The sequence below is a fragment of the Equus asinus genome, chromosome 7 (assembly GCF_041296235.1).
Source record: "Equus asinus isolate D_3611 breed Donkey chromosome 7, EquAss-T2T_v2, whole genome shotgun sequence".
In the NCBI taxonomy this organism is placed as follows: Eukaryota; Metazoa; Chordata; class Mammalia; order Perissodactyla; family Equidae; genus Equus; species Equus asinus.
Window position 1 is genome coordinate 2,940,650 of NC_091796.1, and position 21,417 is coordinate 2,962,066.

The window sequence follows — 21,417 nt, forward strand, 5'->3', positions numbered from 1 at the left end:
CTGGCATTTGCAGAGATGACTGTTGGCATATGTAAAGTTTCTACAAATCACCGAAAAATCGGCAGAAGCAGCATGAAGCAGAAGGACACACAGGGTGGTCTGTGTGACTCCCCATTCTCAGCCTCTGCTGACGTCTGCAAGGCAGGAATCCCAGTCTCCTCCGCATCCTAAAACCCCAGCAAGAAGCAAAGGGACATTTGGGGAGAGGAGAAGCTGTTTATGACGCCAAAAAGGGCATCCAAATGGAGCCCAGTTCCTGGGTCCCCCTGGCCGGAGCTGTAAGGATCTTGAGGGGAGGGGGGTTGTTACGCGTGACTTGACTCAGGGACCTAGGAGCTTCCTGGGTTAGACTCACTGCCCTGTGTCTATCTGGCTCTTACTCCGACCCAGTCATCCATCACGGAAAGTCAGTGTGAAGGCATGGGGCAGAAAAATCAGGAAAGAGACAAGCTTGATCTTTGGCACAGCCACCGTGCCTTCTCCCCGCCCCTCATGCCCTCCCACCCCAAACTCCCAGAGTCTCCATGCTCTCTGCTCTGGCCCTTTTCTCACGAAAGGATCAGATTAAACGTTTACATTACTGTGCACATATTTCTCTTAGAATCTCCAGCCCTCGACTTAGTTGATAGATCCCCGGGGATCTATGAGGGCGGTTAACCGCACTAGGAGTCGGCGCTACTGTCCCTGTACAGCCGGCCCAGGGGACAGGGGCTCACGGAGTCTTGCCAAGCGCCGGACTTCTGCCCCCACCCCCATAAACACTGTGTGGGGCCCTGAGGGCTCCTAGGAAGCATCAAATTCAATTCCCCAACCCAGACCCCGAGTCGGGAGGGAGCTAGGGTCTCAGCCCGCGTCTCTCCCGCTACCTCCTACTTCCCACCATCAGGAGGAGGCCAAGAATCCAGGGGACAGGTCCGTCTGACTCCAGCAGATCTGTGTGTCCAGGAGACAAATGGACTAAGGGGATCACACCCACCACAAGCCAACAGACGCCTCGGCGCCTCCGGACCCAGGTTCGCCCCTCCTGCTGCGCGTCCGGGTCTGTGTTCTCCCCGCGCTCCTTGCCCGCCTCCTGCACGGGAACCTGTGCTCTCCGCGGGGCACCTGTCAGCCGTGCGGGGTCCCCGCAGAGCTAACGCCCGGCAGGCGGCCAGCCCTGAAGACAGGGCACTGACCCCGGAGCGGAGACGTGCATTCGGAGCAGGAGCCCGCGCCCCGGCCCTCGGTCGTCCGGCTGAGACACGGGGCGTGAGGACATGCCATCTCCCGTGCCCCCACCCCTGGCGAGATCGGCTGGGAGTGGTTTCGGAGGCTAAGGCGCGACAGAAGGCTCAAAGAGCAGCAAGCAGTTCAGCAGCTGACCCGCTCCGGCCCTGCCCTCCCAGGGCTGACCCTGCGCCCCGGTCCCCGCGTGTCCCCGGAGCTCCGCGTCGCAAGGCCGTCCCGGAGGTGGTCCCCAGCTCGCTGGCGGCGCCGGCGGGGGCGGCAGGTGGGCCGGGCTCCGCTCGAGTCAGCCGTGTTTACCTGGCTCGCAGGAAGCCCGGGAGGCGGGGGAGGGACGGGGGAGGGGAGGCGGGGTGCGCGCCGCCCCGGGAGCAGCCGCCGTCAGTCACCGCCGCCGCGCGCAGCGAGGACGAGCCTCCGGCCCTGGCGGCCCGCGTCTTCGACCCCGGAAGGCGGCGCCGGCGGCCCCGGGGCCCCGCGCTGCGCACACTTGGGGCCGGAGCGGCGGAGAGGCGGCCTGGGAGCAGCGAGCGCAGCGCGGTGGGTGATCCTCGCCGGCGGCGGGGTCGCTTGGTCTCCGCGCCCTCGGAGCAGGGCACGGCGGGGACCCGGGCAGGACCCGCAGCCGGGGGCGCTGGGCTGGAGGGGCCGACGCCGGGGTCCCTCCCCGCGCCGGACTCGGGGCCCTCGCCGGGCTCCCCTGGGCAGCGGCGCAGGTGTCAGGTCAGGTAGCAGCTCGGTGGCCTCCCTGCGAGGGAGTGTGAGCAGGTGTAGACGCTGGTCTATGGCGGCGGGGCTGGAATCCGACGGGTTTCCAGGTGTGGTCTCTGGCCAGGCCGGGTGGCTGGGGTCGCGGGAAGAGCGCGCGTTCCTAGGGGTGGGGTGGGGGTGGGGTTTCGGGGTGGGAGGTGACAAAGGTCGCAAGGCCGCTCTGGCTGGGCGGAGTCGGGTGCTGTAGGCGAGCTGACGGGCGGGCTGAGGGTGCCCCCCGGAGTGAAGTGCTTCCTGATTCCACACCTGGAGCCCAGGGGACGACCCCGCCTCCCCCACCCCAGACGAAGCACAATTTCCCTTTGAGCGACCAGGGCGGCGACAGGCGACGCGCCTGGCTTCCGCCTTGGCAGGGCCTGTCCCGCTGGGGCCACGCCGCCTGCAGCCACCTGCGCCACCTGTAACCCACCTGGGCCCACCTGCGCCCCTGGTGTGTGACCCCCTCCTGGGCCCCCACGCACTGAGTTGGTTCCCGAGGGTGTCGCGTGTTCTCCTGTCACTCCGCTGACGCCCAGGTGGCTCTAGGTCCTGGGGGTCACGGGTGGGCAGCGCCTCGTTTCTTTTAGGGTCTACTTTCGCCCCCTGTTTCGGAAGGCGAGTGTGGTTTGGAAAAATGTTTCCGTTTCTTTGGGGACCTCAGTAAGACTCTGGCAGGAAATAGGCACATTCTGGTTCCTGATTCTCTGTTTTCCTCTTGCGACAACGTGAGAGTCAACAACACGTGCTCAGTTTATCTCTGCGTCCCTGGAAGGCACGTGAGAGCTGGCATGTGTGGGGAGGGCTGTAAATGTGGTTGAGAGGGGCCCCTGGCTGTTGTGGCAACGGACACCCACACCCAGCTAGAAAGAGAGTTTTTTCAGAGGAAGAGAACTCCGGGGTGCATCCTATTTAAGACCTGTGGGTTCTGGAGATGATTTTAGCCTGCCAAGCCCAGGGAGACACTTTACAGACTGTCACCCATGAGTCGGGACCACCCTGAATCAGGCTCAGTCCTGCAGCACAGGCCCAATGGCAGGCCACCCCTGCCAGGTGGGGGCCCTTTTAGACCATGGGGCCTGTGTACAGAGCTGGGGGGAGCCTGGAACCCAGCAGCCCTCAGTGAAGGATGGGCCAGGTGACCAGCAGGAAGGCGGGTAGCCTAATGGCTGTGCTTCTACCGGCCGAGGAAAAGTGCCGTCAGTGGTTTTATTTTTTCAAGTGGGATAAACAAAAACCTGAAGGGAGAGAATCCAGTTAAAAATTACTGTAAAATGTTGGTTAACCGTAACTCCCAAGGATTTAAATGTTGTGAAATGACTACTTTTATTAACTAGAGGTTAGACAAAAGTTATTTGGTTCAAATCCACTTTGAAAATCTTTCTAAAGTATCATGTTTTGGTCCAAAGATAAGACAGTTTAAGACATGTTACGTGTTCTGTGTTTCGACGTTGAATTGCTCCTTCGCGGTTTTGACCGTCGGGTCTTGTGTCTGGCCCAAGACAGCAATGACTGCAATGATTGAACGTGTCTGCCGAAAGCTGGAAAAGAGTAGAGACCCAGCTTTCTTAGAATTTTCCTATTTCTGCCTGAATTTTAAAATGTTAATTGAAGGTTATTTTGTTTGATTTTTAGTTTCTCTCTAGACTCTTTAAAAATTTGACACAAGATTGGCAACCGCCTCTGTAGCTTTTCTATCCAAGTATCCAGGTAGCATTTATTGGCCACTTACAAATTGCCAAGATCTCTTGTGAGAGCTGTGTATCACCTCATTAAGGTGGTGACTCCCCTAGGACACCCTCATTTGATAGAACTACCCTACTAATACCCTCGTTTTTACTGACGAGGAAACCAAGGCACAGAGATGCCCCAGGGGTGCACAGGATTCAGTTCCAGGAGTCTGCTGCCAGCCCCCAGGTGCAGCCCTGCCCAGCCTTGGTGAGCAGGACACCTTGCAGACTTATAGAGCTGCCTTCCATTTCTCTTTCCTTGTAAAATTCCACCGCTAATGAGTGACCACGCCCAACAAAATCGGCTTCTTCAGAATGGTTTGACTCTAAGGGTGCTGTCATGGGTCTGTTAGTCATCCTCCCCTTAACATCCTTAGCTGTCAATAAAGGACAAAAGAAAGTATTCTAGTTACTTAGTATAATTTTTAATAAGTGGACATTAAGCAGGAAGGCACTCCTATTGGTCCATTAGAGACACTGCAGGAAGCTTAAATAGGCCTGAATTTGGGGGCTTTGGGAACTGGGTTTACCGCAACAGTAAATATACGGGGAGACCTTGATGCCCCCGCTAAACAGAGATGCTGGGTGAACAGCTGGTCCGTTCTCCTGAGCAGATTTCATATCTCCATCTAATTCTATCGTGGTAAGGCTTCAACCAGAGAAATGGAACCGGTAGGAGGTACATATTAGCAACTACTGCCAGGAATTGGGGCTGGCGAGGCAGGTCTGACATCCGCAGGACAGGAGCACAGAAAGGAGGGTGGAAGTCTCAGGCGGGAGCTGAAGCTGCCGTCCGAGGGGACTCTCCCTCACCTTGCAACCAGGGACAACTCACATGCTGTTAGGAACGTCTCAGACTCAAGAACTGTTAAAAGTTCAAAATGTGACTCTGAGCATTATTTTGTCCTGGACTCTGTGAACACACTGAGTAGGTGTAAGGCTCTGTTCTAAAAAATAGGTGGATGCCTAGATGATGAGGATAAACAGGCTTAGGTGACGTAGCTGGAATATGTAAAAGATTCTAAAATTCAGTAGTATGAAACAAGCCACCCAACAGAAAAAGATGTGAGTGAATAGGCTGGTCTAGAAGAGAAAACCCAGGGGCTGAATACAATATCAAAATCAGGGAACTGAAAGTCACACCAGCAATGGGATGGTTTTTCATATCCATAATACTGGTAAAAATTTTAAAATTCTGACTTTACCAAGTATTGGGGAAAATGTAGAGAAGAGATAATTCACATTATTGTGAGTAGGAGTTTAAATAGGAACAGACACTTTAGAGAATAATCTAGAAAAGCTGAAGATGGCTATACCCTGTGACCTAGCAGTTCGGTTCCTGAGCATGTCCTCTAGGGAGAATCTAATCTGTGGGCATAAGGCACATACAAAGGGTGCTCCCAGAAGCAATTTTTAAAAACTTTATTTTGAGATAATTGTAGCTTCACATGCAATTTGTAAGAAATAACACAGGGAGATCCATATACTGTTCATAACATCTTGCAGAACTGTAGTACAATATCACAACCAGGAAATTAACATTGATACAATCCATCCACCTTATTGATTTCAGATTTCATCAGTTTATATGCTCTCAAGTGTGAGTGTGTGTGTGTGTGTGTAGTTCTGTGTCATTTTATCATGTGTAGAATCGTGTGACCCCTGACAGCCAGGTAGGACAGATTCATCACAGGATCCCTCCTGCTGCCCTTTAGAGGCACAGACAACTTCCCCCTTTCCCACCCCTGAGCCCTTGGCAACCACTAGTCTGTTCCCCATTTTCTACAATTTCATCATTTCCAGAGTGCTATATGAATGGAATCATACAGTATGCAACCTTTCTTGATTGGCTTTTTTCACTACACACTGTTCTCTGCAGATCTATCTGAGTGGCTAAGTATGTCTACAGCTCATTCTTTTTTTATGTCTGAGTAATAGTCCATGGTATGGACGGACCACCATGGTTATTTGGTTTTAACCATTTGCTCTTCGAGGGGTACTTGATCGTTGCCAGTTTTGGGCTGTTGTGAGGAAAGCTGCTATGAACATCCACGTACAGGTGTTTGCGTGGACAGTTTTCATTCCTCTGGACTAAAGGTCCAAGAGTGCAATTGCCAGGTCATATGGTAAGCACAGGTTTAATTTTCTAAGAAACTGCCATATGCTCTCAGAATGGCTGCACCATTTCACGTCCCACAAGCAAGGCGTGAGTGATCCAGGACCTCCACAGCCTCGACATCATTTGGCATTGACACTGCTTTTAGTTTAGCTGTTTTAACGGGTGTGCCGTGATAGTGCATCATCATTTTAATTTGCATTTCCCTCGTGGATCATGATGCCAGAGATCTTCTCATGTGTGAATCCACCATCTGCATACCTCTCAGTGGACAATCTGTTCGTGTCTTTTGCTCATTTCCAATTGGACGGCTTGGTCTCGATGGTTCTTTCTCTGTGCTGGATGCCAGTCCTTGTGGTTTGCTGTTCTCTTCCGGCAGCTTAGCATGTCTCTTCATCCTCTCCACAGTCTTCGGCAGAGAGAAAGTTTCTCGTTTCGTTGAGATCCAGCTTATTAATTTTTCCTTTTATAGATTGTGATTCTCTTGTGAAGTGTAAGAACTCTTAGCCTAGCCTGAGATCCTGAAGATTTTTTCCTATTTTTTTCCTACAAGTTTGATCATTTTATTTTTTCTCTTGAGTCTGTTGTCCATTTTGACTCAATTTTTGTATAGGGTGTGAGGTTTAGGTTGAGGGTTTTTTGTTTTGTTTTGTTTTTGTTCTTGCCTAGGAGCGTCTGGTTGCTCTAGGGCTGTCTGTTGAAAACATGATCCTTCCTCCATCGAATTGTTTTTGCGCCTTTGTCAAAAATCATTTCCACATATTTGTGTGTCTATTTCTGGGTTCTCCATTCTATTCCATGATGTGGGTTTCTGTCCCTCCACCAGGACCTCTGTCTTCATTACTGTAGCCACAGAGTAAACCTTTACACCAGGTAGCGCGAGTCCTCCACTCTGTTCTTCCTTATCAAAATTGTGTTAGCTATTCCAGGTGCTGCGCCGTTCCATATAAATGGTAGAATAAGCTTGTTTATGTCTATAAAACCTTTGGTAGGATTTTGATAGGAATTTATAGATCAATTTGGGGAGAATTAGAAGTTTCACTGTGTGGCGTCTTCCACTCCATGATCACAGGTTGTCTCTCTATTTATATCTTCCTTTATTTCTTTCATCAGTGTTTTATAATTTTCAGCATACAGATTCTGAATCTGTGTTTTTAAAGAGTCTACCTCAGTATTTTTCTTTGGAGTAATTTCAAATGGTGGTGTGTTTTTAAGTTCAATTTCTACATGTCTGTTGTTAGTATATGGAAATGTGAATAATTTTTGTGTGTTGATCCCGTATCCTGCAACCTTGCTGAAGTCCTCACTAAGTCTGGAGTTTTTTGGTAGATTCCTTGTGATATCTATGCAGGCCATCATGTCATTGTAAGTGAGATAGTATTATTTCTCACTTCCCAATCTCTATCCTTTTTATTTCTTTTTCTTGTCTTATTGCACTGGCTAGAACTTCCAGCGCTACGTTGACTAAGAGTTGCAGGAGTGGACATCCTTGCCTTGTTCTTGATCTAAGGATAAAGCCTTGACCTTTTTACCATTAAGTATGATGTAGCTATAGGTTTTTCTGTAGATGTTCTTTATCAAGTTGAGGTAGTTCTCTATTCCTAACTTGCTGAGAGGCTTTGTCATGAATGAGTGTTGGATTTTATCAAATGTTTCTTCTGTGTCAATTGATATGCTCATGTGATTTTTCTTCTCTAACCTGTTAGTATGAAGGATGATACTGATTAATTTTCAAGTGTTGAACTGCCCTTGCATATCTGGAAAAAATTAATATGTATAATTTTTTTATATGTTGCTGTATTTACTTTGCTAATATTTTGTTGAGGATTTTTGCTTCTGAGTTCGTGAGCAATATTGGTCTGTGGTTTTCATTCTTTGTACAGTCTTTGCTGGCTTTGGTAATACTAGCCTCACCAAATGTGTTGGGAAGCATTCCCTCCTGTTCTAATCTCTGGAAGAAATTGTATAAAATTGGCATTAATTCTTCTTTAAATGGTTAGTAGAAGTGAAACCATCTGGACCCGGAGATTTCTTTTTTTGAAATTTGTAATTTAAAAATTCAATTGTATTAATAGTTAGGGGATTACTCAGGTCATCTGTTTTATCTTGGTTGAATTTTGGTCGTTTGTGGTTTTTGAGGAATTGGTCCATTTCTTCTAAGTTGTAGAATTTATGAGCGTCACGTTGTTCATCGAGTCCCTCATTACCCTTTTAATAGTGATACACTTCATTTCATTCCTGATAGTGGTGATTCATCTCTTCTCTCTTTTTAGATGTTAATCTTGCTAGAGAATGATCAATTTTATTGATTTTTTTCCAAATAACTAGCTGTTTGTTTCATTGATTTTTTTCTGTTGTTTTCCGATTTTCAATTTCGTTGGTTTCTGCTATTATCTTTACTGTTTCCTTCCTTCTACTTTCTTTGGATATATTTAGCTCTTCGTTTTTAGTTTCTCAAGTTAGAACTTAGATGATTGATTTGAGACCTCTCCTTTTTCTGATGTAAGCATTTTGTGCTATACATTTCCCCCTCAGCATTACTTCAGCTATGCCTACATATTTCGATGAGTAAAGATTTTGATACTAAAAAAAGAGAGAAACAGAATAGTGCCCCATGAGTTAGATTGTGGATATATACTATGATGTATTCACAGAAGTTAAACTAAATTACCTAGAATATCAAGTATCAACATGGGTAAGATTCAAAGTAACAGTGTTGAATGGAAAACAGCAAGTTGTAAATGAATAAATACACTATGATTCTAACCCACTCTTGAAGGACCCTTCTCTGAAATTCACAGATTTGACACATTGTGATCTTATATTATTGAAAAAATTTAAATACACAGAAGAACACTACACGTTGTGATTACCTGCGTGGGTCATACGTATAGAAATCATGCGAAGCAGCGCTTCCCCCCAACTCCGGGAGCCCCTCGCCTGTGTCGGGGAGGGAGGGGCTCGTGCCCGAGGAAGGCAATTGGCTATAGCTATATCGCTTCATTCCTTAAAAATATTTTGTGATTTTAGACAAATAAGGGACTGTGTTCCTTTTATTGAGGGAAAGATAAACCAGTTGTGTGTTGTTGTCTGTAACTTTTTGTTTGAAATAATAATTCGTACTAACAACGAATAAACCCATGTAAAGTTTGGAGGGAATGACACGGAGGATGGTGAAATGACAGAAAAGCTGGGAAGATCAACAGCCTCAAAGAAGAATCTGAACGTAGAAGTAAAATGAGGCAACGGCAAGACAGGAAGAAGAGAGTTGGGAACCTCCGTCCGCCCGATTGTCATGTGTACAAGTGGGACCAGCGAGAAGAACTACACGATAAATCAGTCGAGGGGTCCTACACTGAGAGCTATGCCCTGCAGACAAGGCAAGGCCCAGATTTCAGAGTAGGGGGGAGGGATCCGCCCAGCCTGTGAATTCAACCCGGCATCTGGGCTCTCCTCTTGCTTTTATGAACCAGGCAATTCTGCCTAAACTTGAAGAGATCTGGGGGTAATCAAGGCTTTGGGGACCCAGCTGTTTTCCCTTCTTGTTTGCCTGGATTTTTCGTGAGTCCCTCGTGAGCATAAGCTGGAACTCCTTCCCTGTCCACTGCACAGGCGTGGAGAGCCACCCACGGGACCGCCTCCTGGAAAGTCCACAGTCCTTCTGCAGGCCACACTCCCCTCCTGGCCTGAGGAAGCCTCCCCCTTTCCTTCCACGCCTCCAGACTCATCCAAGACGGCTCGCTCGCCGGCGTCCACACCAGACATCCAGGGGCCGGCAGGATGCAGCAGCGACTTACCTACAGGGGCACTGGCCACAAGAAAGGACAAGGACATTGAGGTGACCAGAGCAAGGGTTTTAATTGATTTCCTTTTAAATTAATTCACTGCCCTCTAGAGTGAAGGGGTTAACATTCAGCTCACCAATTTTTCAGGGTAAGAGAAGGAAAATGAAATTTTATTCATGATAAGTGGTTAACTAAATTACGTATTTAATTTTATATTAGAGAATAATATATAAAATATATCCTAAGTCAAGTAACAAAGAGGAGAGAGAGCCGGGAAGGACAGGGCCAGGAGGCAGAGACGGGGAGAGGCAGGAGAGAGGACGTCTCAGGGGCTGAGGGCCTGGGAGATGGCCACCCCAACACACATACTCTAATACACACACACCCCGACACACACACACACCCCCAGCACACACACCGGACACACCCTGACACACACACACCTGACACCCACACACTCCAACACACGCCCCCCACCTGCTCACGCCTGGAGACCGAGGGCGGCTGCCGTCGGGTGCTGCCCCGTGGTGTCTTCACCCTCAGGACCTCAGAGCAGCACTTTGTATGGGAAGAGCCGCCACTCCTTTCCCCAGACGTGATTTTAAATAAGGCTCCGTCCTCTGTCTTCTCAGCACAATGGATTGTTTTTGTGTGACATCTGTTGTTCCATGTATACACATCATATTTTCATGACGTATATAAAACCCATTAAAAGGCCTAACTAATCTCCTCCCTCCCCCAAACTGATTTATTTTCTAAAAGCACACACAGAAATCAGAATGGTAGTGTCCTCACAGGACCCCGAAAGCACCCCTTGAGGAAGACCACCCCTTGTGAGGGCGCGGGAGCCTGGAGTGGTTCTCCCTCCATCCCTTGGCCACCCCTGGACCCGAGCAGTTCTGTGCCCTGTTTCCCCAGCGAGGAGACTGGCACGCTGAGCAATGGCAGAGCTCCAGTGGGTTGTGTCAAACCCTGGGCTTCCTCTGCTCTGTCGAGTGACGTGTGCGACAGCCAGCAATGCTCACCCTGTGTTCCTGAGGTCTCAGGACACATTTCCAAACCCCAGGCATTCTCACTCCTGTCTCAGACTTCACCTTCTCCAGTCGGGGGCCCCTGGGTCAGAGGGACGGCAGGCCACCTCCTGGCCCCCAGGCAGCCCCCCACACTGGGGTGCCACCACGCTCCCGCCTCATCCCCATGGCAGGCGACTCCAGTGCTGGGCACTGCTCAGAAACTGGGCCCTTTGCAAACAGCTCAATTTTAAAAGAAAGGAATAGATATGAAACACTCAAAATTTTCAAATGCAGGAAGATAAGGGGCATTTCTCTTATTGGCAATACGACACACCACATCACAACTGGTACTGACTTTGCAGAGGGGTTCATGGCTGATCGTGGTGACAAGGGGGTGATGCCTTGCAGGGTGTGAGGGAGTTTCTCTGAGGCGCGAAGCCACAGCTTCCTCACAGGAAATTCGTGTCTACTCAGAGCCCCTCAGCTGTTTTTCTTGAGGATGTCGTGCTTCTCCTTAGTATGGGTTATAAATTATAAAGCACAGAAATAGTTGCTAGAGTCATTCATCACATCGTATTAAATGCAATGTCTTTTAACAGCATACTGATTCTGACTATGTTGCAAATAAGGCCTGAATTTAGTTTCTATCTCCCCAGATTTAAAAGCATCTAGAAAATAGTGACTGGCGCTGACATGTCCTTTGAAAGGAGAGTTGACTTGATTGTACTTTTATGTTAGGCTTCATTTTGGTCAGTGGTCAGCGTTCAATGCTGACCGTCTGGACAGTTTGGTGACAGTGTCACAGCCCCAAGAGTTCAGGGCGCTGTCGGCCGACACCAGGGGTGCCCCACAGGCCCCGAACTGTTGACGACAGGGCCGAGGCTGCCACGGGTCCGCGGCAGGTGAAGGCTGGGTCCCGGGGGACTCCGGAGTTCTGCCGTCTCCGTGACCAAGTGGCTTCCCGGCTGGAAGCCTCATGGGAGAGGGCCTTTGTGTAAGGCGTGCTTGGAAACATAGGGAGCCCATAGTGTGACGTGCCTCGCCATGGTTTAGTTTTCTGAAGTTTGTACTCCAGGGGATGACTCCTCTGTATTTCAGTTACATTTTCATTTGGTTCGTGGGAGATGAGGGTGGGAGGGCGGAAGCGGGCGAGGGTTGGGTTTTGTTAGAGAGGGTGGTGAGCGTGGTGCCCGCCCAGTTGTGAGTGTGTCCTCGCCACCATCTGAGCAAGCGGGGGGCTCCTGGTGGCCGTGTGCACCGCTTGAGAGCTGCGCTGCGGGAGTGTGGCCCTGCCTTTTCTCCCTGTAGGATTTCCCCCGAGGGTGCTAGCCCCAGGCCACATCCTGCCCTCCCTTCCCCTGAGGACAGTCTGTCAGTGTCACCCTGAGGCAGAAGCAAAGGCCACGTGCAAGGACAGCTCCTCCTGCAGCGACCACACAGACGCACGAAGCCACCTCCACATCAACCGCCGACCTACACAGAGCGAAAGAAGACTCGCTCCGTCTGACTCTGCTTCATCTGAGTCCCATGTGGACACCTAAAGCTACTCGAGGTCACCACACACACAGATCACACTTCCCTGAGTCCGGTTAGGTTGCCGGCAGGGGCGGGACTGGCTGGGTGGCAGATTCTGACTCCCAGCCAAAGTGTCTGCATTGGCAGCCGGCCCCGCTCCGCATCTTCTCCTGAGGCTGTGGGACAAGGCTGATGCCTAAAGTCTCCTCCGCGGGGTCTGCCAACCACCTGCCTACATTTTGTCCAGAATCCTTGTTAAATGCAGAGTCCTGGACCCCATCTCTGGCACCCCACACCACGGTCTCGGGGATCAGGCCCAGGAATGTTATGAGTTCCAGGTGGACTTTGAGGACCATGCCCTGAGTGAAGGACGGAAGCGGATGATGAGCACCGATGTCTGGCCAGGTCGACACAAATTTATCTCAACGTCCTTCCATATGCTCACAAACTTACGCTCTAATACGATCAAGAAATTCTCTGTTTCTCTGATAAACTGGCTTCATGTTAAAAAGAATGACTCAGAAAATAACGTCCTATGTTGACAACATGTTTTCATTTGTATCACTTATTCTTGGCACTTTCTCCACATTCAGAGAATATTGTGTTTCCTGTCTTGTGGGTCCTGGCGTATCTGACCAGGAATATTTCTGGATACTTGTATTCTTCATCCGGTTTCTTGTATAGCTGAAACCTAACATTTTTGCTAGACTTGCTACCAAAGCAAAAAATAGAGAGCTATGGTACAGGCTTCCCAAATAGAGCAAGTGAACGATTAATTTAAAAAAAAATTCATTGGCTGTCTATGATGTGCAAAATGCTATGTGTGCAGTTCCAGGTTCTTGCCCAGAAAGTGCGTTAGATTATTCTTGGGAACTTGAAAGCCCACAAGTAAGGTTCCTGTGGCAGACCTTTGCTAAATGCGCTGCAGCACGTGTGGACCGGGAGCCCCGGGACTTCTGACCCCGGGCTGCACCTGGCGGAGGAAGGAGCCTCGCCAGCTCTTTCTAATGGACACTGTGCCGTGCGTTTATCCTGCCCTCATCCCGCTTCACTCGCCAGCTCTTCTGCCGCTCCCAGTGGCCTGTCCGGATGGTCTCAGGATTCCTCCCAGTGTTCCTGGTTCGCTGTCCGCCTGTGCTGTTCCCTCACCTTGTTTCCAGGGCATCTGCCTTCCCTGCTCAGCTTTTAGCAGCAGAGGCTCTCTTCCCGGGTTTAGTAGCATTTTGCTTACAAGGGGCTTAAATGTTCCGTCACACACTTACATTCTGGGAAGCTTAAAGTGTGTTTGACTCGTCTCAGTATCCTCTGCATAGTGCGTGGTGCTGGTATTTGTTGCATCCGCAGCCTAATGGGGTCCACGGATCCCAGTCATCATCATCCAGCTGGCGCATAGCAGAGTCCGAATCTTGCAGAAGTCATATGCCCCGATCTGCCTTCACCAGTCAGAAGAACGTGGGACATGATGAATTTGGCTTATTGTGTTGCCTTAAAAGACCAGATAAAACAGGAATTTAATAAAATAAAAGTGAATCTCATATTTTACGAGCTAGGTTTCTCTTAGCGTGTGTGTGTATGGGGGGGATTGGTTGCTTTTATTCTGTTTCTTTCTGATGTCTGAAAGTGTAATACCCTTGGAGTAGCTGAGACCAAGGAGCTATGAAGTGTAAACACCAGCGCGGTTGTCTTCCTAGAAATATAAAGAGGATAAATTACATTTCAGGGACCAGCATAGTGCATTTACAGCTTCAATACATCATTTTATATTGCTCTATGAAAGGCGGTGTGGTTTTAAAAGGGAGATGATGATTCTCTTATTTCAACATTATTCTCGTATGTCAAGACTTATTTTTGAAGATAGAAGGATTTAAACCAGGTATTAAAAGCTAACCGTATTCATTTCAGACTGATGGCTTGAAATTATATGAGGGGAGGTAGGATGTAGAAGTACATAAACCTGGCAAACCACCTTGCCGAGAATGCAGAGAAATGTCGCAGTGAAAGCCACGGTGGGCTGTGGATATAAATATGCATGTGTATAGCAATACCAAAATAAGTGCGCTGTAGGAACGTAAAGTTTAATGTGAGGGTAGATGGAAACCTGGACAAAATTTCACATCATTTAAAACAAAACACATTTGCTCATGACGATGGGAATGGTCCCAGGCAGTGTTTTGTGAGGGCTGATGTGATATGGTCATCTCTCTGAGTCTAAACCTCTGTGGTGCAAATTCATTAGCTTTCCTGACATGTGTCAAAGACGAATTTGAAAAATGTACCGTGGACTCAGCCCACCAAGTTTATTCCCGACCTCTTTCTGCTGAGTTATACTCCGTTACCGTGATACCTGTGGTCAGAGGCGGCCCTGAAGGGTGATAGTTCTGGTCTTCCACGTCCCAGTGCCGTCCCCTCCCTTTTCTTAGAATAATCCTCATCATCACTGTTCTGGAGTTTTCTGCACAGAGCTGAGTGGTGGGTTTCGTAACTAATTACAGAGGTTTTGGTCGTGTATCATGGAGACCCAGAGAAGGCAGAGATGACAGTGGGCAGAGAGGGAGAGGGCAGTGTTCGCTTGTTCCTCAGAGCGGCTTAAACCTCTGGGTCTTCACGAAAGAAGGGAGACAAACCCCAGCTGAGGTCCCGTCAGAGCTCCAGCCTTAGGCCCAACTGTTAAGGCCCCCGCGTGTCACCTGTCTGCACAGGTGACCAGGCTGTGACCAGGTAACGGGCTGCCCTCTGCCCAGAGGCCAGTGGCTGCACCAGACGCTGTATACTGACCTGGTTTCAGATGTTTCTGTTTTAACATTTGGATGAAGCTTACGTGGACTATGATCTCTAAATGAGAGCTTTGGAAAAGATAATTGATTCACAGAAGAACCCTCGCTGAAAGTGTGTCAGTGCTGGTTCCTCCGTATTGTGATGAGTAATTCATGTGCTGAGCACAGACGCCCGCTTACTGGACCACAAGTCCGCCTTGCTTCCTGACGGACAGAGTCCCTGTCTCGTCTCGTCTCTACGTTGGATGCCGTCCCGCCCCACTGAGGGTCTGCATTTGCCCTTGACCATGGGCGCCCTTGGTCCTGGCTGCATGTTCCTGCCTCGTGTGCAGGCCTCCAGCCACTCGAAGTGCCCACTCCTCCTGGGCTCCTGGCAGCCGTGCCTTGCTGGTGTCCGCCTTGAGCTGGGGGCAGGCAGGTCTGTCTGCAGGGCAGGGGCAGCACACGCCGGCCATCGTTTCCTCAGGAGCGCCCGTGAACGGTAGGGGTGCCCACCCCCACTTCCTTTTTGCGGTGTCCTGTATGCCTTTTGAACAAGGGCTTCCGTTTTCGGGGGACCCTGCCCCTAGGTAGGCCCCAGCCCTCCTAGCTCCCTTGGTGTGCGAGGCTGGGGGCACCTCAGCTGCTCCTCAGCTGTGCTGGTCCTCGTGGCCACGTCGGCCCCTCCAACCGTCCCCCGGTTCACATGTTGCTCTGGTCAGGTGTGATGCGGCAATCCAAGGTTGGGTCTCGTGCTCTTTGTGTGTACATGTGTGTACATGTGGGCACACGTGTGGTTTGGGGTAGAGGGAATAGCTCAGTGTTTCAGTTCTGCGTTCTCTCATTCACTTAACAGGTGTTTGTTGAGTGCCTGCAATGTACGTCACTGTCGTAGGTGCTGCAGACACAGCAGGGGACCAGACAAAGGCCTGCCTTCATTGGATGGCCCGTTACATCCGCTGCCCTGAGGGCAGGCCTCTGGGAAGCCGGCGCTGACAGTGTGTTGGGTTTTGCTTTCCTGTGTATACCCTGCCTAACCCTAAAAAGGATTTGAAGCAAAAACACGTTAGATAAGGCAGGAGGATTCTCTCCTCAAAGCGACAGGCAGGAGAATGTATATTTAGCTGTTCTTCCAGCACCCTGAGAACAAAGAGGAGGAATACAGCGTGCATGAGCATGTGTGTGCTGTGTGCATGCGTGTGTGTGCATGTGTGCGCGGTGGAACCCAGCTCCTCTGCTCTGCTCCTTCGCTGCTTGCTCTGGCGCTGAGCACCTGGTAGACGCTCAAATAGTGAGTTTCATCACATCTTGTCTTGGACTCAGACTCCGGCTTCAGGAATCCGGCCGTCAGCAGTCTGACACGATATGGGCGGCTTTGCCTAAACCTTGTCAGGAAACGCTTGACGGGTAAAGATCCTGGGGGTTGCAGAGCAGGCATGGGAAGTCCACGCCCATCGCTGAGTCAGAGTGCTGTTACCGACTGCAGGACCCGAGCCCCCCAGTGTAGCCCCCCGTTCCCCAGGAGGCCAGCAGATGGGGCGCAGAGAGACCGGGTGAGCCATCTGAGGCCACCCAGCTGCTTAGAGCTAATGGGACAAGAATTCCTGCCCCAAACCCGTTTTCTCACTTTTCCTCACACTCGTTTGCTCTTTCCAGTAGGTTCTGCCCTGTCGTTAGATGTTACCATCATTTGAAGTCTGTGATTGGGTCAGATAAGAAACATTTTAATTTAGGGAGAGTGTAAGTGATTAAGTCACTTTACTATAACTTTGGCATGGTCACAATTTATCAGGTAGAGCACATCACTGTGAATATACTCTGCTGAGGTGTTTGTACTTTGCAAACCATATTCTTTATTTCCTATGAAAGAGATTCCCGGATAATCTTGATTTTGTTGGAGCAATAAAATTATGAGGCCTCAACCTAGTGGTAATAAATCATTGCCTTCTGAAAGGATATTGATCTTTTTAGGCCTTAAAAATGCCAGTTAGAAACTAAATGGTGTGCAGAAACCACTGGAAAAGTTCAATTTCAAAGTGCAGCCTGGTTGGCAGTCTTACGTTTATAGTATATGTTATACACTCCAGATATTTGTCATTTAATTATTCACTTAAATGCCATTTTTCCAATAACAGAGATTTAAAAGAGACTTGATTTCCTGATGTATTCCTATAACGCTTCGTTATTTACCGTCGCCTGTGATAGTTTTCACACCGAAGGAAAAAGGTAGAGGGCTTTGTCAAAGTTGTCATCATTGTATTTTGAGTCATCGGAACAAACATTAAAAGGTGTGAAATGGAGGAGAAGATGCCTTCTAACATTCCCACAGAGTGCTTTCCTTAAATCCAGGACAATGCACTGAGAAATCCTCTTTGGGAGGAAATTAAATGGCTTGCCCAAGTCATCTACCAGTTCACAGCCCAGCTTGAACTAGAACTCTGGAGACTGCAGACTGTGATGTGGCTGTGGATACAGCTCAGATCAGGCCAAACCGAGGCTCCGCGGGGCCCTGCCAGCAACTGCTGTGCAAAGCTGTGTGACCCAGTCTTTCTGAACCTCGTGAGTTTCAACATCTGTAAAATGGGGACCATAATAATAGCACCTGCCTCAACCTAGCGTGGAGGGGATGAGGAAGATGGACTTCTGAAGTGCTCACCTAGCACCTCGCACGTGGTAAACCTGTCATGGTGGCTGCCATCAAAGGTTTCCTGCCTCCAAAGCCGAGGTCCTTTTCACTGCATCGTACTCTCTTGGGACCCGTCTCCTCCCTTTTCTTTAAACATAATTGTCATTTGACAGCATCCTTTATCTTTCTATTGTGCCCCAAGAAGTAAACACTCACCCAGTGAAATGTTGCACCCTCGTGTGAAAATTTGGCACTCAGTCGATGGGTTCTGATCCAAGTCTTCTGGGGGACCATGGTGCAGTTAACGACCACCCGTAACATTCTCTTTCTTGATTAGAATCTGGAAGGTTCTGGGAAGCTCTGAAAGGAATTCATCCAATAAAATGTTGCATGCCCATGTGAGGATGAGGTGCCAATCAGTAAATCAGCTCTCTCCTGGGGGACCACTTTGGGGTTGGTGATTAGAATCTGGAAATTGTAGATCATCAATTCTAGTATTCAGATGTCCTCTGTGTTTTCAGAAAGACTGGGGTTATCTTAGTCAAGACCAGACTATAGCTGTTTTGGCCCCAGGCCACGTGTAAACCTATGGCCTGAGCTGACACATTTCTTCCCTACACACAGCTGTCAGGAGCCATCATGCCTCATGTCAAGGAATTTATGAGTTGTTCTGGAGGTGGATTAACATACACCCAGTTAAACAAATATTGTTATGTCCTTTGATCACTGGCTCTGGCCATGAGTAATGCCCAAAGTGTTCACGTTTGGGCATTACCAAGGTCAGTGTCCTGGGTCGTATGGCACACAGGCCTGTAATAATGACACTCGCGTGACACCCAGCCGTAGCTAAGGAGGGAGATGCCATTGGAGAGGGGGCCCCGGGGGCAGGTCACAGAAGGCAGAGCCCCTGCTGGGTTTTTTATTCCTCTGACTAATGCTTGTATCCCCAGGTGCCTGTGAAATTATTAGTCAGTTATTTCCACAGCACCTCCAGGAAGTAGGATTCACCATCTGGGTTTGCTGATAAGGAGGAGCAAGAGCCACACCCGTCAGAGCCAGGGGGAGAGCACCTCCTGGAGTGGGGCACCCCCTGGGCTCCTCTGTCATTCATTCGCTGTAACTCAGTCAGACCCCCAGGACTGCGAGGTCTCCAGACTTCCCGGCTGCCCGCGGAGGGGAGTGTGTGCCCTGTGAGAGTCAGAAAGGCCAGTCTCGACATGCCTGCGGGCCGGGCTCGCCAGGTGCTGCTGTGGAGCAGGACCAGTTCACGGGACCTTCTGTGTTTAGACGGAGAATTTCGTCTCTCCCTGTAATAACTACAAAAAGCTAAACAGCTTACCTAAAGTGAATGTATAAACAAGAGATTCTTAAAGTTCGTCTCACTTAAGCGTGAATGAAGCACTGTTTGACGTGCTGCTTTTCTCCTTCAAGAAAATGCTTTGTTGTAGTTGAGAGGGTGATGACACCACAAGCTGGGGACGCCAGAGAGTAATTTGATGCCCTATTCTGATAAGAGCCTTATCTACAAAGTCAGGTGATGCCGTGAGCCACAAACTCAAGGGACCACAATCGTATTTCCAACAAACTCCGTTTGTCGGTAATTCTATAATATTCTTTTAAAATAATTTTTGGTAACTTTAAGGCAGTGTTCTTCGGTGCTGTGCATCTATTTAAATCTGACAAGCCTGGATAAAACAAAGAATGGGGATAACTAGCTTACAGATATTATCTGATACCCCAAAGCAGAAATTCCCATCCCCGAACATCGAGAGGCGCCTTCTTCTCAGACACGTCTTACGTGATGGGTCGAGATGGCGTTTGGGAACTTTTTCTGTTTCTAAGTGCCGTCAGAACACTAGCCCAGTGCTGGGCCCTGTGATTGTGGAGAGGCTGGGTCCCAATTCCTTCCTTGGAGAACCTTGTTCTAGGATGGACGTGGGCTTCTGAGGCGAGCTTTGACTTTGTCCTTCTGGGAGAGTTATAGGCTAAGTCCGTTTGCGCTGCTACAACAGAAGACCATAGACTCAGGGGCTTAGGCAACAGGCGTTTGTCTCTCACAGCTCTGGAGGCTGGGAGTCTGGAAGATTCTGTGTCTGTGAGGGCTCTCTTCCTGGTTTGCAGATGATGTCTTCACATGGTAGAATTGGCAAGGGAGGAATCTTTTTTTTTTTTTTTTGGTGAAGAAGATTGACCCTAAGCTAACATCTGTGGCAATCTTCCTATATTTTGTATATGGGATGCCTCCACAGTGTGGCCTGATGAACAGTGTTTAGGTTCACACCCAGGATCCAAACCCATGATTCTCAGGCCACTGAAGTAGCACACATGACCTTAACCGCTCAGCCACCAGGCCCAGCCCCCCGTTTGGGTCTTTTTTATAAGGGCACTAATTCCATCCATGAAGGCTCTACTCTCATGACCTAATCACCTGCCAAAGGCCCCACTCCTAACACCATCACCTTAGGGGTTATGACTTCAACATAGGAATTTTTAGAGGATACAAACATTCAGACCATAGCACAAGCTTTCTTAGTCTAGGCAAACTCAGCCCTCTGGAGAGCTTGCTCATCACAGTGGAACTGAATAGCTATCCAAAAATGAAGGAACAGCGTTCATCTCCTACCTGACCCTCTGTTGGTGCCACCAGGAGGATCCTGGTCTTGAGCAGATTCAGAGTATTCAGTCAATTCTACATCATGCTCAAACTGCACTCATTGTCTCTGGTACCTCAGGGCCTTTGCACAAGCCATGCCCTCAGCCTGGAGCACTCTTTCTCCTTCTAAGAGCTCCCTCCCCGGTGTCTCTATCTGCACCTTCCACTCATCCTGTGTGTCTCCATCTATTTGCTACCTTCCCTGTGAATTAGTGTCCTGTGGCTACTGTAACAAAGGGCCACAGACTGGCTGGCTTAAAGCAACAGAAATGTATTCACTCACAGTTCTGGAGGCCAGAAGTCCAAAATCAAGCTATCGGCAGGGCCCTGCTCCCTCTGAAGCCTCGGCAGAAAGGTCTGTCCTTGTCTCTGCCAGCTTCTGGTGGCTGCTGGCAGTCCTTGGCCTCCCTTTACTCGTAGACACAGCAGTGCAGTCTCTGCCTCCATCGTCACATAACGCTTCTTCTCCTGCTGCTCTCTGTGCATCTCTGTCTAAAGCTGCCTCTCTCTCCTTTCTCTGATGAGGACACCAGTCCCTGGATCAGGGCGCATCCTAAGCCAGCCGCTCCTCATCTTCCCTTGATGACATCTGCGAAGATCCTATTTCCTAATGAGGAAATACATTTACAGGTGCCTAGAGTTAGGACTTGAACATAGCTTTCAGGGGAGACACAGTACAACCCACAACATCCCGGGAAGGGTTCCTGGACCTCGGTGGCTGGGGTTATGTGCCCCCCTCCACCACCACTGAGTTATTTAATTTTATTTGAAAGGTTTGTTCTGGTTGATCTCCCGCATTAGACACTAAATGCGGTGAAGAGAGAGGGCGTGTGTGTTTGGACGAAGAGTAAGCAGGCAGTAAGGAACTCACACAGTCTGTGTTGGTGAAAAGCAGAGAGGAAAGTGTTTTAAAACTGTCACCCTTATGATGTTGTGTCTTTTAGCCGCTTCTAGGATAGTGAAAGAAAGAACTAAAAAAGGACCTTCTGAGTGACAAAACTGTGTGCTGTCATTTGACTGTTACTGCCCCCAACTTGAACTTCCAGGAGACATGACACTTGGGTGCCCTGCCCGGGGGAGGCAGCGTGTGGGTGTCTGTGGTGGCCTCAGGGTCCCCCGGGAAGGTCAGGCGTTTCCTGTGTGGCTGCCTCTCATGGAACATCCTCCGGGAGAGGAAGTGGAGGGGTCTGGCCCACCGAGGCGTTCCCTCAGGCGAGGTGAAGTGTGCCATCTGTCTGAAGAGGAGACGGTGCAG

The 21,417-nt window shown here is 49.5% G+C and overlaps 1 protein-coding gene across 10 annotated transcripts in view; it reads left to right on the forward strand.

Annotated features, from left to right (window-relative positions):
* The first annotated feature begins 1,074 nt into the window (after positions 1–1,074).
* The window catches only part of MBP (myelin basic protein), a 139,482-nt gene continuing 119,139 nt past the window's right edge, over positions 1,075–21,417 (forward strand). For 2 of the 10 annotated variants that reach the window (XM_044744026.2, XM_070514490.1), the window contains exon 1: positions 1,580–1,764. The gene's annotated coding sequence lies outside the window, so the exon portion shown is untranslated. Of the gene's footprint in view, positions 1,490–1,579; positions 1,765–21,417 lie in introns of those variants that run through there. The other 8 variants (XM_070514489.1, XM_070514492.1, XM_070514491.1 and 5 more) reach the window with 7 other exon arrangements.